The sequence below is a fragment of the Pseudophryne corroboree genome, chromosome 11, assembly GCF_028390025.1.
Source record: "Pseudophryne corroboree isolate aPseCor3 chromosome 11, aPseCor3.hap2, whole genome shotgun sequence".
Classification (NCBI taxonomy): Eukaryota; Metazoa; Chordata; class Amphibia; order Anura; family Myobatrachidae; genus Pseudophryne; species Pseudophryne corroboree.
Genome location: NC_086454.1, coordinates 48,499,868 through 48,523,794, shown reverse-complemented (window position 1 = coordinate 48,523,794; position 23,927 = coordinate 48,499,868). Strand labels below are relative to the sequence as shown.

The window sequence follows — 23,927 nt, the reverse complement described above, 5'->3', positions numbered from 1 at the left end:
TCCCCATGGTCCTTTCAGGAACCCCAGCATCCACTACGGACTCCGAGAAATAGAATTATCGGTAAGTAAATTCTTATTTTAACCAGGGATGCCTCCCTAGCCACCGTATATGTCACTTACACGTGTGTCCCTTGACGAGTACCCGACTTTCCTTTTGGTTCAACCTCTAAGTTATATAAACTTATGTGATAAAAACACACTCACTCAACACATGTACACTTTGTTTCTATATCTATTTCTGCGCAGAAATTTTTTTTTTCAGCCCAGCAGTGTTACCAATTTGGAGCAGGATCTGTTAGACTAAATTTCAGATTTTTCCAAAAATAGATTTGCGTTATTTACCGCGTCGCGTTATTTACCGCTGTGCGTTACTTATCGCCTTTGCGCTAATTATCGCTTTGCGCTAATTCAACTTTTCGTGACTTGAGCTACGTGGGCGTAACCGGACGCTACGTTGCGTAACGTACGCTGCGTGCGTCTGCCTTTGGATTGCGTACGCAAGTCTTTTGTTAGGGACACGTGTACGCAAAACAAAGATCCACCGTAACACAATTTCTATTTTTATCAATGTAGATGATCCCTGATCATCTACCGCACACCACACTGACTGCCTTATCTCCCAGACAAGCCGTGTGTTGGTCTATACTTTAACTATTACCTCTACTATGAAATAACAGCAAATCTCTTTTTAGCACTTTCTATCAACTATAAAAATTGGCAAACAGGAATAGTGATATACGAAATTTGAAAAAGAAATGCAGATATATATGTATGCGTGCGTGTATACGCAAGACAGAAGAGAAATACAGTTTTAAAAGACACAAGCGTTTTGTTCTTACTTCCGGTTCCCGGATTCCTTCAGCACTCTTTATCTAAGCGAAGCAGACGCTTATCCCGTCAGCACTGCGAGACAACCTCCCACCCTTTGCTGGGGGATAATGTCTGCTGATCTACCTAGTGCAGATATGAGAAGGACAGGACGAGTCCCCCAATTGACAATGCTAAATTCCTTTGTCGTATAAACAACCCTTTATGAAGTCTAAGAACACTGTACGCTGTTTACTTAAGAAGTACCGTACGGGTACGCTGGTTGCGTAACGATCGCTCCGCCGTAGGCGAGACGCTCAAGCGTCACGTTCGCTCACGGCCCAGCGATCACAGGACAGCACGTTAAGGGCTATGACTAGAGTAATGATTCGCTATGGCGTAGCGGACGCTCGAGACCACGAGGAGATCACCAGCGGCGCAGACGCTCACAACGCTATACCTTTATGTCTAAACCTTATACCAATGAAATACACAGAATACCTTAATGTGAGTACAGGGTGTAAGTGCAACCTTGTGTAACCTGACTAACTACAAAGCTGCTTGAGCGTCACCGACGCTCAAGTGAACACTTAACACTATAGAAAATACACAGATAACTGTTTAGGGTCCAAAGCCTATTAACTGTATTATATCTAATATACTTGTAAAAGGGGATAACAGTACAAATGATACACTACAATATAACAGAGACTTCCTAACCAAAATACAATACTATCTAATACAATACAATACTAGTCTAGGGGAGATGTGAGAGAAAAGAGAAAGGAGAGAGAGAGAGAGAGAAATGGAGAGAGATGAGAGAAATTGGCTCACAGTAAGACAATGATTACGGAGAGAAACTTACGCACAAGGGGAAACGATCGCATGCGCCTGGACATCCAGCACCCGATTTTCAGCAATGAGAACCGTTGAAGAGTGAGAGCTGGATGTGGTCGGCCTGCCTATTTATGCCCCACACACAATGCAATCCTACAGTCCCTACAATCCCATTGTCCATTGGACGTCGGAATTCGGCCCTGCATCATAACAAAAGGTCATAGGTTGATTCATACAGGTGGGCTGTGACGATTTCAAACAGCTCAGGTGGGTGGGGAACTAGGTTTCCCGCCACATACCTGAGTATGAGTAAATAGTAGAAATGGACATAAACTTCTTATGTCCATAACTATTCGCACGAGCGATTAATACGCTCCAAACCAACACCGGAATATTGCTATTTAAATACTCTTCCGATGGGTACCAAACACTACTGCATGACTCCTGTTAGACCCTTCCTACGATACAAAGAGGGATTCCTCAGCTCAGGGACATTCTATATTAACCAAACTTTCAGAAACTATCAAAGGGATCATGATCTACAAACTACATTAATTGTGAAAATATGTAACGAATGAGTCGCACGCTACGACTACATAAACTCTACCGTAAATACGCATACCGTGCGCCCGCGGGTGCACGCTATTGCGGGTATGCGCCTTCACGGGAGAGCGTACGCATGCGCAGCGCGGACCAGTGTGCGGTGCAAATATGGCAGTGTGTATGGGGATATTTTTCTGACTTTGACAATATATATATATATATTGATTTCATCTCATTATCATCCAGTCTATATTAGCAGCAGACACAGTACGGTAGTCCACGGCTGTAGCTACCTCTGTGTCTGCAGTCGCTCGTCCATCCATAATTGTATACCACCTACCCGTGGTTTTTTTTTCTTTCTTTCTTCTTTATACATACTACTATAGTAGCTTACTGTAGCAGTCTGCGGTGCTGCTGAGCTGACAGTGTCCAGCAGGTCCGTCATCAGTCATTACATAATAAATATATCTACCTGTCCGCCTGCAGTACTAGTGTGATATTATATATATATATATATATTGATTTCATCTCATTATCATCCAGTCTATATTAGCAGCAGACACAGTACGGTAGTCCACGGCTGTAGCTACCTCTGTGTCGGCAGTCGCTCGTCCATCCATAATTGTATACCACCTACCCGTGGTTTTTTTTTTTTCTTTCTTCTTTATACATACTACTATAGTAGCTTACTGTAGCAGTCTGCGGTGCTGCTGAGCTGACAGTGTCCAGCAGGTCCGTCATCAGTCATTACATAATAAATATATCTACCTGTCCGGCTGCAGTACTAGTGTGATATTATATATATATATATTGATTTCATCTCATTATCATCCAGTCTATATTAGCAGCAGACACAGTACGGTAGTCCACGGCTGTAGCTACCTCTGTGTCGGCAGTCGCTCGTCCATCCATAATTGTATACACCTACCCGTGGTTTTTTTTTTTTTTCTTTCTTCTTTATACATACTACTATAGTAGCTTACTGTAGCAGTCTGCGGTGCTGCTGAGCTGACAGTGTCCAGCAGGTCCGTCATCAGTCATTACATAATAAATATATATACCTGTCCGGCTGCAGTACTAGTGATATTATATATATATATATATATATTGATTTCATCTCATTATCATCCAGTCTATATTAGCAGCAGACACAGTACGGTAGTCCACGGCTGTAGCTACCTCTGTGTCGGCAGTCGCTCGTCCATCCATAATTGTATACCACCTACCCGTGGTTTTTTTTTTTTCTTTCTTCTTTATACATACTACTATAGTAGCTTACTGTAGCAGTCTGCGGTGCTGCTGAGCTGACAGTGTCCAGCAGGTCCGTCATCAGTCATTACATAATAAATATATCTACCTGTCCGGCTGCAGTACTAGTGTGATATTATATATATATATATATATATTGATTTCATCTCATTATCATCCAGTCTATATTAGCAGCAGACACAGTACGGTAGTCCACGGCTGTAGCTACCTCTGTGTCGGCAGTCGCTCGTCCATCCATAATTGTATACCACCTACCCGTGTTTTTTTTTTTTTCTTTCTTCTTTATACATACTACTATAGTAGCTTACTGTAGCAGTCTGCGGTGCTGCTGAGCTGACAGTGTCCAGCAGGTCCGTCATCAGTCATTACATAATAAATATATATACCTGTCCGGATGCAGTACTAGTGATATAATATATATATATATATATATATATATATATATTGATTTCATCTCATTATCATCCAGTCTATATTAGCAGCAGACACAGTACGGTAGTCCACGGCTGTAGCTACCTCTGTGTCGGCAGTCGCTCGTCCATCCATAAGTATACTAGTATCCATCCATCTCCATTGTTTACCTGAGGTGCCTTTTAGTTGTGCCTATTATCCAAATCTAAAACACCAAATATCAGTAAAAAAAGGACTCCAAAATCTAAAATAAAATTGTCGGAGAAGAAGCGTAAACTTGCCAATATGCCATTTACCACACGGAGTGGCAAGGAACGGCTGAGGCCCTGGCCTATGTTCATGGCTAGTGGTTCAGCTTCACATGAGGATGGAAGCACTCAGCCTCTCGCTAGAAAAATGAAAAGACTCAAGCTGGCAAAAGCACCGCAAAGAACTGTGCGTTCTTCGAAATCCCAAATCCACAAGGAGAGTCCAATTGTGTCGGTTGCGATGCCTGACCTTCCCAACACTGGACGTGAAGAGCATGCGCCTTCCACCATTTGCATGCCCCCTGCAAGTGCTGGAAGGAGCACCCGCAGTCCAGTTCCTGATAGTCAGATTGAAGATGTCAGTGTTGAAGTACACCAGGATGAGGAGGATATGGGTGTTGCTGGCGCTGGGGAGGAAATTGACAAGGAGGATTCTGATGGTGAGGTGGTTTGTTTAAGTCAGGCACCCGGGGAGACACCTGTTGTCCGTGGGAGGAATATGGCCGTTGACATGCCTGGTGAAAATACCAAAAAAATCAGCTCTTCGGTGTGGAAGTATTTCAACAGAAATGCGGACAACATTTGTCAAGCCGTGTGTTGCCTTTGTCAAGCTGTAATAAGTAGGGGTAAGGACGTTAACCACCTGGGAACATCCTCCCTTATACGTCACCTGCAGCGCATTCATAATAAGTCAGTGACAAGTTCAAAAACTTTGGGCGACAGCGGAAGCAGTCCACTGACCAGTAAATCCCTTCCTCTTGTAACCAAGCTCACGCAAACCACCCCACCAACTCCCTCAGTGTCAATTTCCTCCTTCCCCAGGAATGCCAATAGTCCTACAGGCCATGTCACTGGCAATTCTGACGATTCCTCTCCTGCCTGGGATTCCTCCGATGCATCCTTGCGTGTAACGCCTACTGCTGCTGGCGCTGCTGTTGTTGCTGCTGGGAGTCGATGGTCATCCCAGAGGGGAAATCGTAAGACCACTTTTACTACTTCCACCAAGCAATTGACTGTCCAACAGTCCTTTGCGAGGAAGATGAAATATCACAGCAGTCATCCTGCTGCAAAGCGGATAACTGAGGCCTTGGCATCCTGGGTGGTGAGAAACGTGGTTCCGGTATCCATCATTACTGCAGAGCCAACTAGAGACTTGTTGGAGGTACTGTGTCCCCGGTACCAAATACCATCTAGGTTCCATTTCTCTAGGCAGGCGATACCGAAAATGTACACAGACCTCAGAAAAAGAGTCACCAGTGTCCTAAAAAATGCAGCTGTACCCAATGTCCACTTAACCATGGACATGTGGACAAGTGGAGCAGGGCAGGGTCAGGACTATATGACTGTGACAGCCCACTGGGTAGATGTATGGACTCCCGCCGCAAGAACAGCAGCGGCGGCACCAGTAGCAGCATCTCGCAAACGCCAACTCGTTCCTAGGCAGGCTACGCTTTGTATCACCGGTTTCCAGAATACGCACACAGCTGAAAACCTCTTACGGCAACTGAGGAAGATCATCGCAGAATGGCTTACCCCAATTGGACTCTCCTGTGGATTTGTGGCATCGGACAACGCCAGCAATATTGTGTGTGCATTAAATCTGGGCAAATTCCAGCACGTCCCATGTTTTGCACATACCTTGAATTTGGTGGTGCAGAATTTTTTAAAAAACGACAGGGGCGTGCAAGAGATGCTGTCGGTGGCCAGAAGAATTGCGGGACACTTTCGGCATACAGGCACCATGTACAGAAGACTGGAGCAACACCAAAAACGCCTGAACCTGCCCTGCCATCATCTGAAGCAAGAAGTGGTAACGAGGTGGAATTCAACCCTATATATGCTTCAGAGGTTGGAGGAGCAGCAAAAGGCCATTCAAGCCTATACAATTCAGCACGATATAGGAGGTGGAATGCACCTGTCTCAAGCGCAGTGGAGAATGATTTCAACGTTGTGCAAGGTTCTGCTGCCCTTTGAACTTGCCACACGTGAAGTCAGTTCAGACACTGCCAGCCTGAGTCAGGTCATTCCCCTCATCAGGCTTTTGCAGAAGAAGCTGGAGACATTGAAGGAGGAGCTAACACGGAGCGATTCCGCTAGGCATGTGGGACTTGTGGATGGAGCCCTTAATTCGCTTAACAAGGATTCACGGGTGGTCAATCTGTTGAAATCAGAGCACTACATTTTGGCCACCGTGCTCGATCCTAGATTTAAAACCTACCTTGGAACTCTCTTTCCGGCAGACACAAGTCTGTTGGGGTTCAAAGACCTGCTGGTGACAAAATTGTCAAGTCAAGCGGAACGCGACCTGTCAACATCTCCTCCTTCACATTCTCCCGCAACTGGGGGTGCGAGGAAAAGGCTCAGAATTCCGAGCCCACCCGCTGGCGGTGATGCAGGGCAGTCTGGAGCGACTGCTGATGCTGACATCTGGTCCGGACTGAAGGACCTGTCAACGATTACGGACATGTCGTCTACTGTCACTGCATATGATTCTCTCCCCATTGAAAGAATGGTGGAGGATTATATGAGTGACCGCATCCAATTAGGCACGTCACACAGTCCGTACTTATACTGGCAGGAAAAAGAGGCAATTTGGAGGCCCTTGCACAAACTGGCTTTATTCTACCTAAGTAGCCCTCCCACAAGTGTGTACTCCGAAAGAGTGTTTAGTGCCGCCGCTCACCTTGTCAGCAATCGGCGTACGAGGTTACTTCCAGAAAATATGGAGAAGATGATGTTCATTAAAATGAATTATAATCAATTCCTCCGTGGAGACATTGACCAGCAGCAATTGCCTCCACAAAGTACACAGGGAGCTGAGATGGTGGATTCCAGTGGGGACGAATTGATAATCTGTGAGGAGGGGGATGTACACGGTGATATATCGGAGGATGATGATGAGGTGGACATCTTGCCTCTGTAGAGCCAGTTTGTGCAAGGAGAGATTAATTGCTTCTTTTTTGGTGGGGGTCCAAACCAACCCGTCATTTCAGTCACAGTCGTGTGGCAGACCCTGTCACTGAAATGATGGGTTGGTTAAAGTGTGCATGTCCTGTTTATACAACATAAGGGTGGGTGGTAGGGCCCAAGGACAATTCCATCTTGCACCTCTTTTTTCTTTAATTTTTCTTTGCGTCATGTGCTGTTTGGGGAGTGTTTTTTGGAAGGGCCATCCTGCGTGACACTGCAGTGCCACTCCTAGATGGGCCCGGTGTTTGTGTCGGCCACTAGGGTCGCTTATCTTACTCACACAGCTACCTCATTGCGCCTCTTTTTTTCTTTGCGTCATGTGCTGTTTGGGGAGTGTTTTTTGGAAGGGCCATCCTGCGTGACACTGCAGTGCCACTCCTAGATGGGCCAGGTGTTTGTGTCGGCCACTAGGGTCGCTTAGCTTACTCACACAGCTACCTCATTGCGCCTCTTTTTTTCTTTGCGTCATGTGCTGTTTGGGGAGTGTTTTTTGGAAGGGCCATCCTGCGTGACACTGCAGTGCCACTCCTAGATGGGCCCGGTGTTTGTGTCGGCCACTAGGGTCGCTTATCTTACTCACACAGCTACCTCATTGCGCCTCTTTTTTTCTTTGCGTCATGTGCTGTTTGGGGAGTGTTTTTTGGAAGGGCCATCCTGCGTGACACTGCAGTGCCACTCCTAGATGGGCCCGGTGTTTGTGTCGGCCACTAGGGTCGCTTAGCTTAGTCATCCAGCGACCTCGGTGCAAATTTTAGGACTAAAAATAATATTGTGAGGTGTGAGGTATTCAGAATAGACTGAAAATGAGTGGAAATTATGGTTTTTGAGGTTAATAATACTTTGGGATCAAAATGACCCCCAAATTCTATGATTTAAGCTGTTTTTTTAGTGTTTTTTGAAAAAAAACACCCGAATCCAAAACACACCCGAATCCGACAAAAAAAATTCGGTGAGGTTTTGCCAAAACGCGGTCGAACCCAAAACACGGCCGCGGAACCGAACCCAAAACCAAAACACAAAACCCGAAAAATTTCAAGTGCACAGCTCTAATGGTTACAGAATGAGTGGGCAAAATCTAAAAACAATGATGTAAGATTGGTGGTTAGTATTTAAACCTAGTACAGGTTGAGTATCCCATATCCAAATATTCCGAAATACGGAATATTACGAAATACGGACTTTTTTGAGTGAGAGTGAGATAGTGAAACCTTTGTTTTTTGATGGCTCAATGTACACAAACTTAGTTTAATACACAAAGTTATTAAAAATATTGTATTAAATGACCTTCAGGCTGTGTGTATAAGGTGTATATGAAACATAAATAAATTGTGTGAATGTAGACACACTTTGTTTAATGCGCAAAGTTATAAAAAATATTGGCTAAAACTACCTTCAGGCTGTGTGTATAAGGTGTATATGTAACATAAATGCATTCTGTGCTTAGATTTAGGTCCCATCACCATGATATCTCATTATGGTATGCAATTATTCCAAAATACGGAAAAATCCCATATCCAAATTACCTCTGGTCCCAAGCATTTTGGATAAGGGATACTCAACCTGTATTGTCTATAATTACCTAATGACAGTGCGCGTGGCTCTAAAACACATGTAAATACAAGTACATATGAATATATTTAAAACACATGGGTTAGGAATATAAGAAAATTCAGTTGTACATGCATGATCCTGGGGACACGTATAGAAGATATCAGAGCAATGATTGTTGTGTTTGCCTGATTATATTCTCTCTCATTCCCTTCTGCAGGAAGAAGTTGCTCATTAGATGAGCTCCGGCTTTTGCACCTGCTGTACCAACTGTCCCTACACCCAGCAATCTGACCGTGGCATGTATCCATCGTCGGGCATCTATTTTACAGCAACAAAGTAACACAGCGAGGATGATTCTGGAACATTATCTACTCCACACAGGACAGGTGGGTTGTGGGAGCCTGGTCATGTCACATAGAGGGACATGTCTTAGCAGGTGGATTACAGAACGTGGGTTTAATAAGGGTAATGCATTCTAATTGCCAAAGTGAAAGTGGATGATGCCACAGTATGTATACTGTATTGTAAAGTCTAGCACGTCTTGTATAGGCACACAAGGAATAGCATCCTAATATTAGGAAGCGTTTCATTAGCATATTCAGAAAGATTTATTATGTCTAAAGTGTCTCTGTGTATTTATAGTAACACTTAAAAAACAAGCAGCTTGTAATGATATAAAACTATCTGGATAAAACTGAAACCAATAATAAACAAGAGTTGTAGATGGAGGCGGGCTGAGAAAGTAGAACTGTTGGGTGTGTAAAAGTAACTGAACCATGGGGGTAAAATTCCAAGTTGATCGCAGCAGGACATTTTTTAGCAGTTGGGCAAAACCAGGGCCCTCATTCCGAGTTGTTCGCTCGCAAGCTGCTTTTAGCAGCTTTGCACACGTTAAGCCGCCGCCTACTGGGAGTGAATCTTAGCTTCTTAAAATTGCGAACGAAAGATTCTCAAAATTGCGATTACACACCTCTTAGCAGTTTCTGAGTAGCTCCAGACTTACTCGGCATCTGCGATCAGTTTAGTGCTTGTCGTTCCTGGTTTGACGTCACAAACACACCCAGCGTTCGCCCAGATACTCCCCCGTTTCTCCAGCCACTCCCGCGTTTTTCCCAGAAACGGTAGCGTTTTTTCACACACCCATAAAACGGCCAGTTTCCGCCCAGAAACACCCACTTCCTGTCAATCACATTACGATCGCCTGAACGAAGAAAAAGCCGTGAGTAAAATACCTAACTTCATAGCAAATTTACTTGGCGCAGTCGCAGTGCGAACATTGCGCATGCGCACTAAGCGGAAAATCGCTGCGATGCAAAGAAATTTACCGAGCGAACAACTCGGAATGACCACCCATGTGCACTGCAGGGGGGGCAGATATAACATTTGCAGAGAGATTTAGATTTGGGTGGGTTATTTTATTTCTGTGCAGGGTAATACTGGCTGCTTTATTTTTACACTGCAAATTAGATTGCAGATTGAACTCACCCCACCCAAATCTAACTCTCTCTGCACATGTTATATCTCTATGCCCTGCAGTGCACATGGGTGGTCATTCCGAGTTGTTCGCTCGCTAGCTGCTTTTAGCAGCTTTGCACTAGAGATGAGCGGGTTCGGTTCCTCTGAATCCGAACCCGCCCGAACTTCATGTTTTTTTTCACGGGTCCGAGCGACTCGGATCTTCCCGCCTTGCTCGGCTAACCCGAGCGCGCCCGAACGTCATCATCACGCTGTCGGATTCTCGCGAGGCTCGGATTCTATCGCGAGACTCGGATTCTATATAAGGAGCCGCGCGTCGCCACCATTTTCACACGTGCATTGAGAGTCATAGGGAGAGGACGTGGCTGGCGTCCTCTCCGTTTAGAGAAGAGAGAGACACAGTATTTTGGGGAGCATTATTAGGAGGAGTACTACTATACTGTATACTACTATACTACTTGCTGAAGTGATATTTATACTAGATTAGATAATAGATAGTGTGACTGTAAGTGTATTATCTGACTTGTGGGGGAGACACTGACAGTGGGGAGCAGTTAGAGTCTGAGAGCAGGACTCAGGAGTACATATAACGTACAGTGCACACTTTTGCTGCCAGAGTCAGTGCCACACTGCCATTGTTGTGACCACACTGACCACCAGTATAATAATATATTTTGTGATTGTCTGCTTAGGCCTCGGAGTACTAGTTGCAAGTTGCAACGTGACCTGAAGTGACCACCAGTTTAATAATCAATCACCACCAGTTTAATATATATATATATATATATATAATTGTATATAATATATATATATATATATATATATATATATATATAATATTGTATACCACCTACCCGTGGTTTTTTTTTTTTTTCATTCTTCTTTATACATACTACTATAGTAGCTTACTGTAGCAGTCTGCGGTGCTGTGCTGACCTGACAGTGTCCAGCAGGTCCGTCATCAGTCATTACATAATAAATATATATAGTACCTGTCCGGCTGCAGTACTAGTGATATTATATTGATTTCATCTCATTATCAATAATTTATCATCCAGTCTAGACTCTATATTAGCAGCAGACACAGTACGTTAGTCCACGGCTGTAGCTACCTCTGTGTCGGCACTCGGCAGTCCATCCATAATTGTATACCACCTACCCGTGTTTTTTTTTTTTCTTTCTTCTTTGTACATACTACTATAGAGTATAGTAGCTTACTGTAGCAGTCTGCGGTGCTGCTGAGCTGACAGTGTCCAGCAGGTCCATCATCAGTCATCATTACCTAATAAATATATTATCTACCTGTCCGGCTGCAGTACTAGTGATATTATATATACATACATATATATATTGATTTCATCTCATTATCAATCATCCAGTCTATATTAGCAGCAGACACAGTACGTTAGTCCACGGCTGTAGCTACCTCTGTGTCGGCACTCGGCAGTCCATCCATAATTGTATACCACCTACCCGTGGGTTTTTTTTTTTCTTTCTTCTTTGTACATACTACTATAGTATAGTAGCTTACTGTAGCAGTCTGCGGTGCTGCTGAGCTGACAGTGTCCAGCAGGTCCGTCATCAGTCATCATTACCTAATAAATATATTATCTACCTGTCCGGCTGCAGTACTAGTGATATTATATATACATACATATATATATATTGATTTCATCTCATTATCATCCAGTCTATATTAGCAGCAGACACAGTACGGTAGTCCACGGCTGTAGCTACCTCTGTGTCGGCACTCGGCAGTCCATCCGTAATTGTATACCACCTACCCGTGGTTTTTTTTTTTCTTTCTTCTTTGTACATACTACTATAGAGTATAGTAGCTTACTGTAGCAGTCTGCGGTGCTGCTGAGCTGACAGTGTCCAGCAGGTCCGTCATCAGTCATCATTACCTAATAAATATATTATCTACCTGTCCGGCTGCAGTACTAGTGATATTATATATACATACATATATATATTGATTTCATCTCATTATCAATCATCCAGTCTATATTAGCAGCAGACACAGTACGTTAGTCCACGGCTGTAGCTACCTCTGTGTCGGCACTCGGCAGTCCATCCATAATTGTATACCACCTACCCGTGGTTTTTTTTTTTTCTTTCTTCTTTGTACATACTACTATAGTATAGTAGCTTACTGTAGCAGTCTGCGGTGCTGCTGAGCTGACAGTGTCCAGCAGGTCCGTCATCAGTCATCATTACCTAATAAATATATTATCTACCTGTCCGGCTGCAGTACTAGTGATATTATATATACATACATATATATATTGATTTCATATCATTATCATCCAGTCTATATTAGCAGCAGACACAGTACGTTAGTCCACGGCTGTAGCTACCTCTGTGTCGGCACTCGGCAGTCCATCCATAATTGTATACCACCTACCCGTGGTTTTTTTTTTTCTTTCTTCTTTGTACATACTACTATAGTATAGTAGCTTACTGTAGCAGTCTGCGGTGCTGCTGAGCTGACAGTGTCCAGCAGGTCCGTCATCAGTCATCATTACCTAATAAATATATTATCTACCTGTCCGGCTGCAGTACTAGTGATATTATATATACATACATATATATATTGATTTCATATCATTATCATCCAGTCTATATTAGCAGCAGACACAGTACGGTAGTCCACGGCTGTAGCTACCTCTGTGTCGGCACTCGGCAGTCCATCCATAAGTATACTAGTATCCATCCATCTCCATTGTTTACCTGAGGTGCCTTTTAGTTGTGCCTATTAAAATATGGAGAACAAAAATGTTGAGGTTCTAAAATTAGGGAAAGATCAAGATCCACTTCCACCTCGTGCTGAAGCTGCTGCCACTAGTCATGGCCGAGACGATGAAATGCCAGCAACGTCGTCTGCCAAGGCCGATGCCCAATGTCATAGTACAGAGCATGTCAAATCCAAAACACCAAATATCAGTAAAAAAAGGACTCCAAAACCTAAAATAAAATTGTCGGAGGAGAAGCGTAAACTTGCCAATATGCCATTTACCACACGGAGTGGCAAGGAACGGCTGAGGCCCTGGCCTATGTTCATGGCTAGTGGTTCAGCTTCACATGAGGATGGAAGCACTCAGCCTCTCGCTAGAAAAATGAAAAGACTCAAGCTGGCAAAAGCAGTAGCACCGCAAAGAACTGTGCGTTCTTCGAAATCCCAAATCCACAAGGAGAGTCCGACTCCAATTGTGTCGGTTGCGATGCCTGACCTTCCCAACACTGGACGTGAAGAGCATGCGCCTTCCACCATTTGCACGCCCCCTGCAAGTGCTGGAAGGAGCACCCGCAGTCCAGTTCCTGATAGTCAGATTGAAGATGTCAGTGTTGAAGTACACCAGGATGAGGAGGATATGGGTGTTGCTGGCGCTGGGGAGGAAATTGACCAGGAGGATTCTGATGGTGAGGTGGTTTGTTTAAGTCAGGCACCCGGGGAGACACCTGTTGTCCGTGGGAGGAATATGGCCACTGACATGCCTGGTGAAAATACCAAAAAAATCAGCTCTTCGGTGTGGAAGTATTTCAACAGAAATGCGGACAACAGGTGTCAAGCCGTGTGTTGCCTTTGTCAAGCTGTAATAAGTAGGGGTAAGGACGTTAACCACCTCGGAAAACATCCTCCCTTATACGTCACCTGCAGCGCATTCATAATAAGTCAGTGACAAGTTCAAAAACTTTGGGTGACAGCGGAAGCAGTCCACTGACCAGTAAATCCCTTCCTCTTGTAACCAAGCTCACGCAAACCACCCCACCAACTCCCTCAGTGTCAATTTCCTCCTTCCCCAGGAATGTCAATAGTCCTGCAGGCCATGTCACTGGCAATTCTGACGATTCCTCTCCTGCCTGGGATTCCTCCGATGCATCCTTGCGTGTAACGCCTACTGCTGCTGGCGCTGCTGTTGTTGCTGCTGGGAGTCGATGGTCATCCCAGAGGGGAAGTCGTAAGACCACTTTTACTACTTCCACCAAGCAATTGACTGTCCAACAGTCCTTTGCGAGGAAGATGAAATATCACATCAGTCATCCTACTGCAAAGCGGATAACTGAGGCCTTGGCATCCTGGGTGGTGAGAAACGTGGTTCCGGTATCCATCATTACTGCAGAGCCAACTAGAGACTTGTTGGAGGTACTGTGTCCCCGGTACCAAATACCATCTAGGTTCCATTTCTCTAGGCAGGCGATACCGAAAATGTACACAGACCTCAGAAAAAGAGTCACCAGTGTCCTAAAAAATGCAGCTGTACCCAATGTCCACTTAACCACGGACATGTGGACAAGTGGAGCAGGGCAGGGTCAGGACTATATGACTGTGACAGCCCACTGGGTAGATGTATGGACTCCCGCCGCAAGAACAGCAGCGGCGGCACCAGTAGCAGCATCTCGCAAACGCCAACTCTTTCCTAGGCAGGCTACACTTTGTATCACCGGTTTCCAGAATACGCACACAGCTGAAAAGTGAAAACCTCTTACGGCAACTGAGGAAGATCATCGCGGAATGGCTTACCCCAATTGGACTCTCCTGTGGATTTGTGGCATCGGACAACGCCAGCAATATTGTGTGTGCATTAAATATGGGCAAATTCCAGCACGTCCCATGTTTTGCACATACCTTGAATTTGGTGGTGCAGAATTATTTAAAAAACGACAGGGGCGTGCAAGAGATGCTGTCGGTGGCCAGAAGAATTGCGGGACACTTTCGGCGTACAGGCACCACGTACAGAAGACTGGAGCACCACCAAAAACTACTGAACCTGCCCTGCCATCATCTGAAGCAAGAAGTGGTAACGAGGTGGAATTCAACCCTCTATATGCTTCAGAGGTTGGAGGAGCAGCAAAAGGCCATTCAAGCCTATACAATTGAGCACGATATAGGAGGTGGAATGCACCTGTCTCAAGCGCAGTGGAGAATGATTTCAACGTTGTGCAAGGTTCTGATGCCCTTTGAACTTGCCACACGTGAAGTCAGTTCAGACACTGCCAGCCTGAGTCAGGTCATTCCCCTCATCAGGCTTTTGCAGAAGAAGCTGGAGACATTGAAGGAGGAGCTAACACGGAGCGATTCCGCTAGGCATGTGGGACTTGTGGATGGAGCCCTTAATTCGCTTAACAAGGATTCACGGGTGGTCAATCTGTTGAAATCAGAGCACTACATTTTGGCCACCGTGCTCGATCCTAGATTTAAAGCCTACCTTGGATCTCTCTTTCCGGCAGACACAAGTCTGCTGGGGTTGAAAGACCTGCTGGTGAGAAAATTGTCAAGTCAAGCGGAACGCGACCTGTCAACATCTCCTCCTTCACATTCTCCCGCAACTGGGGGTGCGAGGAAAAGGCTCAGAATTCCGAGCCCACCCGCTGGCGGTGATGCAGGGCAGTCTGGAGCGACTGCTGATGCTGACATCTGGTCCGGATTGAAGGACCTGACAACGATTACGGACATGTCGTCTACTGTCACTGCATATGATTCTCTCAACATTGAAAGAATGGTGGAGGATTATATGAGTGACCGCATCCAAGTAGGCACGTCACACAGTCCGTACTTATACTGGCAGGAAAAAGAGGCAATTTGGAGGCCCTTGCACAAACTGGCTTTATTCTACCTAAGTTGTCCTCCCACAAGTGTGTACTCCGAAAGAGTGTTTAGTGCTGCCGCTCACCTTGTCAGCAATCGGCGTACGAGGTTACATCCAGAAAATGTGGAGAAGATGATGTTCATTAAAATGAATTATAATCAATTCCTCCGTGGAGACATTGACCAGCAGCAATTGCCTCCACAAAGTACACAGGGAGCTGAGATGGTGGATTCCAGTGGGGACGAATTGATAATCTGTGAGGAGGGGGATGTACACGGTGATATATCGGAGGATGATGATGAGGTGGACATCTTGCCTCTGTAGAGCCAGTTTGTGCAAGGAGAGATTAATTGCTTCTTTTTTGGTGGGGGTCCAAACCAACCCGTCATTTCAGTCACAGTCGTGTGGCAGACCCTGTCACTGAAATGATGGGTTGGTTAAAGTGTGCATGTCCTGTTTATACAACATAAGGGTGGGTGGGAGGGCCCAAGGACAATTCCATCTTGCACCTCTTTTTTCTTTAATTTTTCTTTGCGTCATGTGCTGTTTGGGGAGGGTTTTTTGGAAGGGCCATCCTGCGTGACACTGCAGTGCCACTCCTAGATGGGCCCGGTGTTTGTGTCGGCCACTAGGGTCGCTTATCTTACTCACACAGCTACCTCATTGCGCCTCTTTTTTTCTTTGCGTCATGTGCTGTTTGGGGAGGGTTTTTTGGAAGGGCCATCCTGCGTGACACTGCAGTGCCACTCCTAGATGGGCCCGGTGTTTGTGTCGGCCACTAGGGTCGCTTATCTTACTCACACAGCTACCTCATTGCGCCTCTTTTTTTCTTTGCGTCATGTGCTGTTTGGGGAGGGTTTTTTGGAAGGGCCATCCTGCGTGACACTGCAGTGCCACTCCTAGATGGGCCCGGTGTTTGTGTCGGCCACTAGGGTCGCTTATCTTACTCACACAGCTACCTCATTGCGCCTCTTTTTTTCTTTGCGTCATGTGCTGTTTGGGGACGGTTTTTTGGAAGGGCCATCCTGCGTGACACTGCAGTGCCACTCCTATATGGGCCCGGTGTTTGTGTCGGCCACTAGGGTCGCTTATCTTACTCACACAGCTACCTCATTGCGCCTCTTTTTTTCTTTGCGTCATGTGCTGTTTGGGGAGGGTTTTTTGGAAGGGACATCCTGCGTGACACTGCAGTGCCACTCCTAGATGGGCCCGGTATTTGTGTCGGCCACTAGGGTCGCCTATCTTACTCACACAGCTACCTCATTGCGCCTCTTTTTTTCTTTGCGTCATGTGCTGTTTGGGGAGGGTTTTTTGGAAGGGACATCCTGCGTGACACTGCAGTGCCACTCCTAGATGGGCCCGGTGTTTGTGTCGGCCACTAGGGTCGCTTAGCTTAGTCATCCAGCGACCTCGGTGCAAATTTTAGGACTAAAAATAATATTGTGAGGTGTGAGGTATTCATAATAGACTGAAAATGAGTGTAAATTATGGTTTTTGAGGTTAATAATACTTTGGGATCAAAATGACCCCCAAATTCTATGATTTAAGCTGTTTTTTAGTGTTTTTTAAAAAAAACACCCGAATCCAAAACACACCCGAATCCGACAAAAAAAATTCGGTGAGGTTTTGCCAAAACGCGGTCGAACCCAAAACACGGCCGCGGAACCGAACCCAAAACCAAAACACAAAACCCGAAAAATTTCCGGCGCTCATCTCTACTTTGCACACGCTAAGCCGCCGCCTACTGGGAGTGAATCTTAGCTTATCAAAATTGCGAACGAAAGATTAGCAGAATTGCGAATAGACACTTCTTTGCAGTTTCTGAGTAACTCCAGACTTACTCGGTATCTGCGATCAGTTCACGGCTTGTCGTTCCTGGTTTGACGTCACAAACCCACCCAGCGTTCGCCCAGACACTCCTCCGTTTCTACAGACACTCCCGCGTTTTTCCCAGAAACTGTAGCGTTTTTTCACACACACCCATAAAACGGCTTAGTTTCCGCCCAGAAACACCCACTTCCTGTCAATCACATTACGATCACCAGAACGAAGAAAAAACCTTGTAATGCCGTGAGTAAAATACCTAACTGCATAGCAAATTTACTTGGCGCAGTCGCACCGCAGACATTGCGCATGCGCATTAGCGACTAATCGCTCCGTTGCGAAAGACAAATAACGAGCGAACAACTCTGACTGACCACCATGGTTTTGCCCAGTTGCTAACAAAATTTCTGCTGCGATCAACTTGGAATTACCCCCCATGAGTGTAACTGAAAACATGAGAGTAAGTGAAAGCATGAGTGTAACTGAAAGTATAAGGTTGACTGAAAGCACAAGAGTAACTGAAAGCATGAGTGTGACTGAAATCATGAGTGTAACTGAAAGCATGAGAGTAACTGAAAGCATGAGTGTGACTGAAATCATGAGTGTAACTGAAAGCATGAGAGTAACTGAAAGCATGAGGGTGACTGAAAGCATGAGTGTAACTGAAAGCATGACAGTAACTAAAAGCATGAGGGTGAATGAAAGCATGAGTGTAACTGAAAGCACGAGAGTAACTGAAAGCATGAGTGTAACTGAAAGCGCAAGAGTAACTGCTGCTGGGGTGAATGATCCCCTGTGGCAGGGAACGATCTATCCCCTCAGGAGCTCAGTGTCCTGTCAGCGGAGGTAGTGACTCAGACCCCACAGGGCGGACACTGCTCCCCCCCTCAGTCATACGAAGTAGGGAGGCTTTTGCCAGCAGCCTCCCTGTAAAATAATAAACTCTAAAAAAAAACTTTACTAAAGAAGCTCTGTAGAGCTCCCCTAGCTGTGACCGGCTCCTCAGGGCACATTTTCTAAACTGAGTCTGGTAGGAGGGGCATTGAGGGAGGAGTCAGCCCACACTCTCAAACTCTTAAAGTGCCAATGGCTCCTGGTGGACCCGTCTATACCCCATGGTACTAATATGGACCCCAGCATCCTCTAGGACGTAAAAAAAAAAAAACATGTTAAAAATCCCAGATTTGATGATTCCTATCATTTTTGGGTGGAAATCAAGATTGTCCAACATGTTAGATTTTGCTGATCAGATAACCCAAGCATCAGCAGAACAGAGAATTGGCCTGATACATTCTTCATGTATGGGCTGCATAACTGAAAACATTACCGTAAGTGAAAACATGAGAACTATTAAAATTAAATTAGGCCCGATTGTTTCTGAAAACGAACTGAGAAAGAGAAACAGTGGAAAATCGCAAAACTACTGTACAACTTCTTACTCTAGCATGCTGGGTCCCCCCCCCAAAAAAAAAATGTGAGCGCATCGCTAAACAGCAATGCACTTGCATATTAAGGGTAGCCACCTGCGTTCACCAGACCACCATGTTTTGGGTCAGAGTGGCTGCGTGTGACAGCACGCAGCCTTCACGCCTCCCCCCCCCCGCGCGCGAAAACGGTCCGGATATGCCACCATTGTCCAGACCATGTCCCCCTCAATGCCGCCGCCCCTCCCTGCTAGCTAGCTCTTAAACTGCGATCCCATGCAATCACAGTTTAAATCCTCGCGAATGCACACAGCCGCGTGTGAGCATGCACAAAAGTGTGGAAAATGCCAAATTTTATGCACGTAGTAGTGCCCTAGTTCATTTTGTGCACGTAGTAGTGCCCTAGTTCATTTTATGCATGTAGCAATGCACTAGTTCATTATATGCACGTAGCAGCACCCTAGTTTACTTTATGCACGTAGTAGTGCCCTAGTTCACTTTATGCACGTAGCAGTGATCTAGTTAGTTTTATGCACGTAGCAGCACCCTAGTTTATTTTATGCACGTAGTAGTGCCCTAGTTTATTTTATGCACGTAGTAGTGCCCTAGTTCATTTTATGCATGTAGCAATGCACTAGTTCATTATATACACGTAGCAGCACCCTAGTTTACTTTATGCACGTAGTAGTGCCCTAGTTCACTTTATGCACGTAGCAGTGATCTAGTTAGTTTTATGCACGTAGTAGCTCCCTGGTCATTTTATGCAAGTAGTAGTGTCCTAGTTCATTATATACACGTAGTAGTGCCCTACTTCATTATATACACGTAGTAGTGCCCTAGTTCATTTTATGCATGTAGCAATGCACTAGTTCATTTTATGCACGTAGCAGCATCCTAGTTTACTTTATGCACGTAGTAGTGCCCTAGTTCACTTTATGCACGTAGCAGTGATCTAGTTAGTTTTATGCACGTAGCAGCACCCTAGTTTATTTTATGCACGTAGTAGTGCCCTAGTTTATTTTATGCACGTAGTAGTGCCCTAGTTCATTTTATGCATGTAGCAATGCACTAGTTCATTTTATGCACGTAGCAGCATCCTAGTTTATTTTATGCACGTAGTAGTGCCCTAGTTCCCTTTATGCACGTAGCAGTGATCTAGTTAGTTTTATGCACGTAGTAGTACCCTAGCTAATTTTATGCATGTAGCAATGCACTAGTTCATTTTATGCACGTAGCAGCACCCTAGTTTATTTTATGCACGTAGTAGTGCCCTAGTTCATTTTATGCATGTAGCAATGCACTAGTTCATTTTATGCACGTAGCAGCACCCTAGTTTATTTTATGCACGTAGTAGTGCCCTAGTTCATTTTATGCATGTAGCAATGCACTAGTTCATTTTATGCACGTAGCAGCACCCTAGTTTATTTTATGCACGTAGTAGTGCCCTAGTTCACTTTATGCACATAGCAGTAATCTAGTTAGTTTTATGCACGTAGTAGTACCCTAGTTCATTTTATGCATGCAGCAATGTACTAGTTCATTTTATGCATGTAGTAGTGTCCTAGTTCATTTTATGCTCATAGTAGTGCCCTACTTCATTATATACACGTAGTAGTGTCCTAGTTCATTTTATGCATTTAGCAGCACCCTAGTTTATTTTATGCAAGTAGAAGTGCCCTAGTTCATTTTATGCACATAGCAGTGCCCTAGTTCATTTTATGCACGTAGTTGTGCCCTAGTTCATTTTATGCATGTAGTAGTGCCCTAATTTGATTTATGCATGTAGCAGTGCCCTAGTTCATTTTATGCACGTAATAGTGCACTAGTACGTTTTATGCACATAGTAGTGATTTAGTTAGTTTTATGCATGTAATAGTGACCTAGTTCATTTTATGCACTTAGTAGTGCCCTAGTTCATTTTTATACACGTAGTAGTGGCCTAGTTCATTGTATGTATGAAGCCGTGCTCTAGTCCACTGTATGCACATAGTAGTGCCCTGGTTCATTTTATGCAGGTAGCAGTGCTCTAGTTCAGTTTATGCACATAGCAGCGCCCTAGTTCATTTTATGGACGTAGAAGTGCTCTAGTTCGTGTATGCACATAGTAGTGCCCTAGTTCATTGTATGCACATAGTAGTACCCTAGTTCATTGTATGCACATAGTAGTACCCTAGTTCATTTTATGCATGTAGTAGTGCCCTAGTTAATTTTATTCACGTAGTACCGCCCTAGTTCATTTCATGCATGTAGTAGTGCCCTAGTTCATTTTATGCACGTAGTAGTGCCCTAGTTCATTTTATGCACATAGTAGTGCCCTAGTTCATTTTATGCACGTAGTATCTCCCGAAGTTCATTTTATGCATGTGTAGTGCCCTAGTTAATTTTATGCACGTAGCAGTGCCCTAGTTCATTTTATGAACATAGCAGCGCCTGAAGTTCATTGTATGCACATAGTAGCATCCTATATCATTGTATGTACGTGTAGTGCCCTAGTTAATTTTATGCATGTAGTAGTGCCCTAGTTCATTTTATGCACATAGCAGCACCCGAAGTTCATTGTATGCACATAGTAACGTCCTATATCATTGTATGCACATAGTAACGTCCTATATCATTGTATGCACGTGTAGTGCCCTAGTTCGTTTTATTCACATAGCAGTACCCTAGTTCATTGTATGCATGTAGTAGCGCCCTAGTTCTTTTTTTGCACGTAGTATTGCCCTAGTTCATTGTATGCACTTAGTAGTGCCTTAGTTCATTGTATGCACTTAGTAGTGCCCTAGTTCATTGTATGCATGTAGTAGTGCCCTAGTTCGTTTTATGCACGTAGTAGTGCCCTAGTTCGTTTTATGCACGTAGTAGTACCCTAGTTAATTTTATGCATGTAGCAATATACTAGTTCATTTTATGCACGTAGTAGTATCCTAGTTAATTTTATGCTCAAAGTAGTGCCCTACTTAATTTTATACACGTAGTAGTGCCCTAGTTAATTTTATGCACGTAGTAGTACCCTAGTTCATTTTATGCATGTAGCAATGCACTAGTTCATTTTATGCACGTAGCAGCACCTAGTTTATTTTATGCAAGTAGAAGTTCCCAAGTTCATTTTATGCACGTAGCAGTGCCCTAGTTCATTTTATGCACGTAGTAGTGCCCTAATTTGTTTTATGCACGTAGCAGTGCCCTAGTTCATTTTATGCACGTAGCAGTGCACTAGTTCATTTTATGCACGTATCAGTGATCTAATTCATTTTATGCATGTAGCAGTGACCTAGTAAGTTTTGTGCACGTAGTAGTGCCCTAGTTCATTTTATGCACTTAGTAGTGCCCTACTTCATTTTATGCACTTAGTAGTGCCCTACTTCATTTTATGCATGTAGTAGTGCCCTAGTTCATTGTATGCACATAGTAGCGCCCTAGTTCGTTTTATGAACGTAGTAGTACCCTAGTTCATTTTATGCATATAGCAATGTTCTAGTTCATTTTATGCACGTAGTAGTGTCCTAGTTCATTTTATGCTCATAGTAGTGCCCTACTTCATTTTATACACGTAGTAGTGCCCTAGTAAATTTATGCATGTAGTACTGCACTAGTTAATTTTATGCACGTAGCAGCACCTTAGTTTATTTTATGCAAGTAGAAGTGCCCTAGTTCATTTTATGCACGTAGCAGTGCCCTAGTTCATTTTATGCACGTAGTAGTGCCCTAATTTGTTTTATGCATGTAGCAGTGCCCTAGTTCATTTTATGCACGTAACAGTGCACTAGTTCGTTTTATGCACATAGTAATGATTTAGTTAGTTTAATGCATGTACTAGTTTCCTAGTGCACTTAATGGAAGTTGTAGTGTCCTAGTTCATTTTATGCACGTAGTAGTGCACTAGTTCATTTTACGCACATATTAGTGACCTAGTTCATTTTATGCATTTAGTAGTGCATTAGTTCATTGTATGCACATATTAGTGACCTAGTTCATTTTATGCACTTAGTAGTGCCCTAGTTAATTTTTATGCACGTAGTAGTGCCCTAGTTCATTGTATGCATAAAGCTGTGCTCTAGTCCACTGTATGCACATAGTAGTTCCCTAATTCATTTTATGCATGTAGAAATGCCCAAGTCCATTGTATGCATGTAGTAGTTCCCCAGTTCATTGTATGCACATAGTAGTGCCCTAGTTCATTTTATGCACGTTGCAGTGCTCTAGTTCATTGTATGCACATAGTAGTACCCTAGTTCATTGTATGCACATAGTAGTACCCTAGTTCATTGTATGCACATAGTAGTACCCTAGTTAATTTTCTGCATGTAGTAGTGCCCTAGTTCATTTTATTCACGTAGTAGTGCCCTAGTTCATTTTATGAACGTAGTAGTGCCCTAGTTCATTTTATGCACGTAGTATCTCCCGAAGTTCATGGTATGCACATAGTAGCGTCCTAGTTTATTGTATGCATGTGTAGTGCCCTAGTTAATTTTATACACGTAGTAGTGCCCTAGTTCATTTTATGCACGTAGCAGTGCTCTAGTTCATTGTATGCACATAGTAGTACCCTAGTTCATTGTATGCACATAGTAGTACCCTAGTTCATTGTATGCACATAGTAGTACCCAAGTTCATTTTATGCACGTAGTAGTGCCCTAGTTCATTTTATTCACGTAGTAGTGCCCTAGTTCATTTTATGAACGTAGTAATGCCCTAGTTCATTGTATGCTCATAGTAGTGTCCTAGTTCATTTTATGCACGTAGCTGTGCCCTAGTTCATTGTATGCACATAGTAGTACCCTAGTTCATTGTATGCACATAGTAGTACCCTAGTTCATTTTCTGCATGTAGTAGTGCCCTAGTTCATTTTATTCACGTAGTAGTGCCCTAGTTCATTTTATTCACGTAGTATCTCCCGAAGTTCATTGTATGCACATAGTAGCGTCCTAGTTCATTGTATGCATGTGTAGTGCCCTAGTTAATTTTATGCACGTAGT

At 44.1% G+C, this 23,927-nt stretch overlaps 1 protein-coding gene across 1 annotated transcript in view; it reads left to right on the top strand.

Annotated features, from left to right (window-relative positions):
• The window catches only part of ANO1 (anoctamin 1), a 303,304-nt gene that overhangs the window by 25,987 nt on the left and 253,390 nt on the right, over positions 1-23,927 (top strand). Inside the window, exon 3 of the mRNA XM_063944141.1 lies at positions 8,854-9,022. The gene's annotated coding sequence lies outside the window, so the exon portion shown is untranslated. The remainder of the gene's footprint in view (positions 1-8,853; positions 9,023-23,927) is intronic.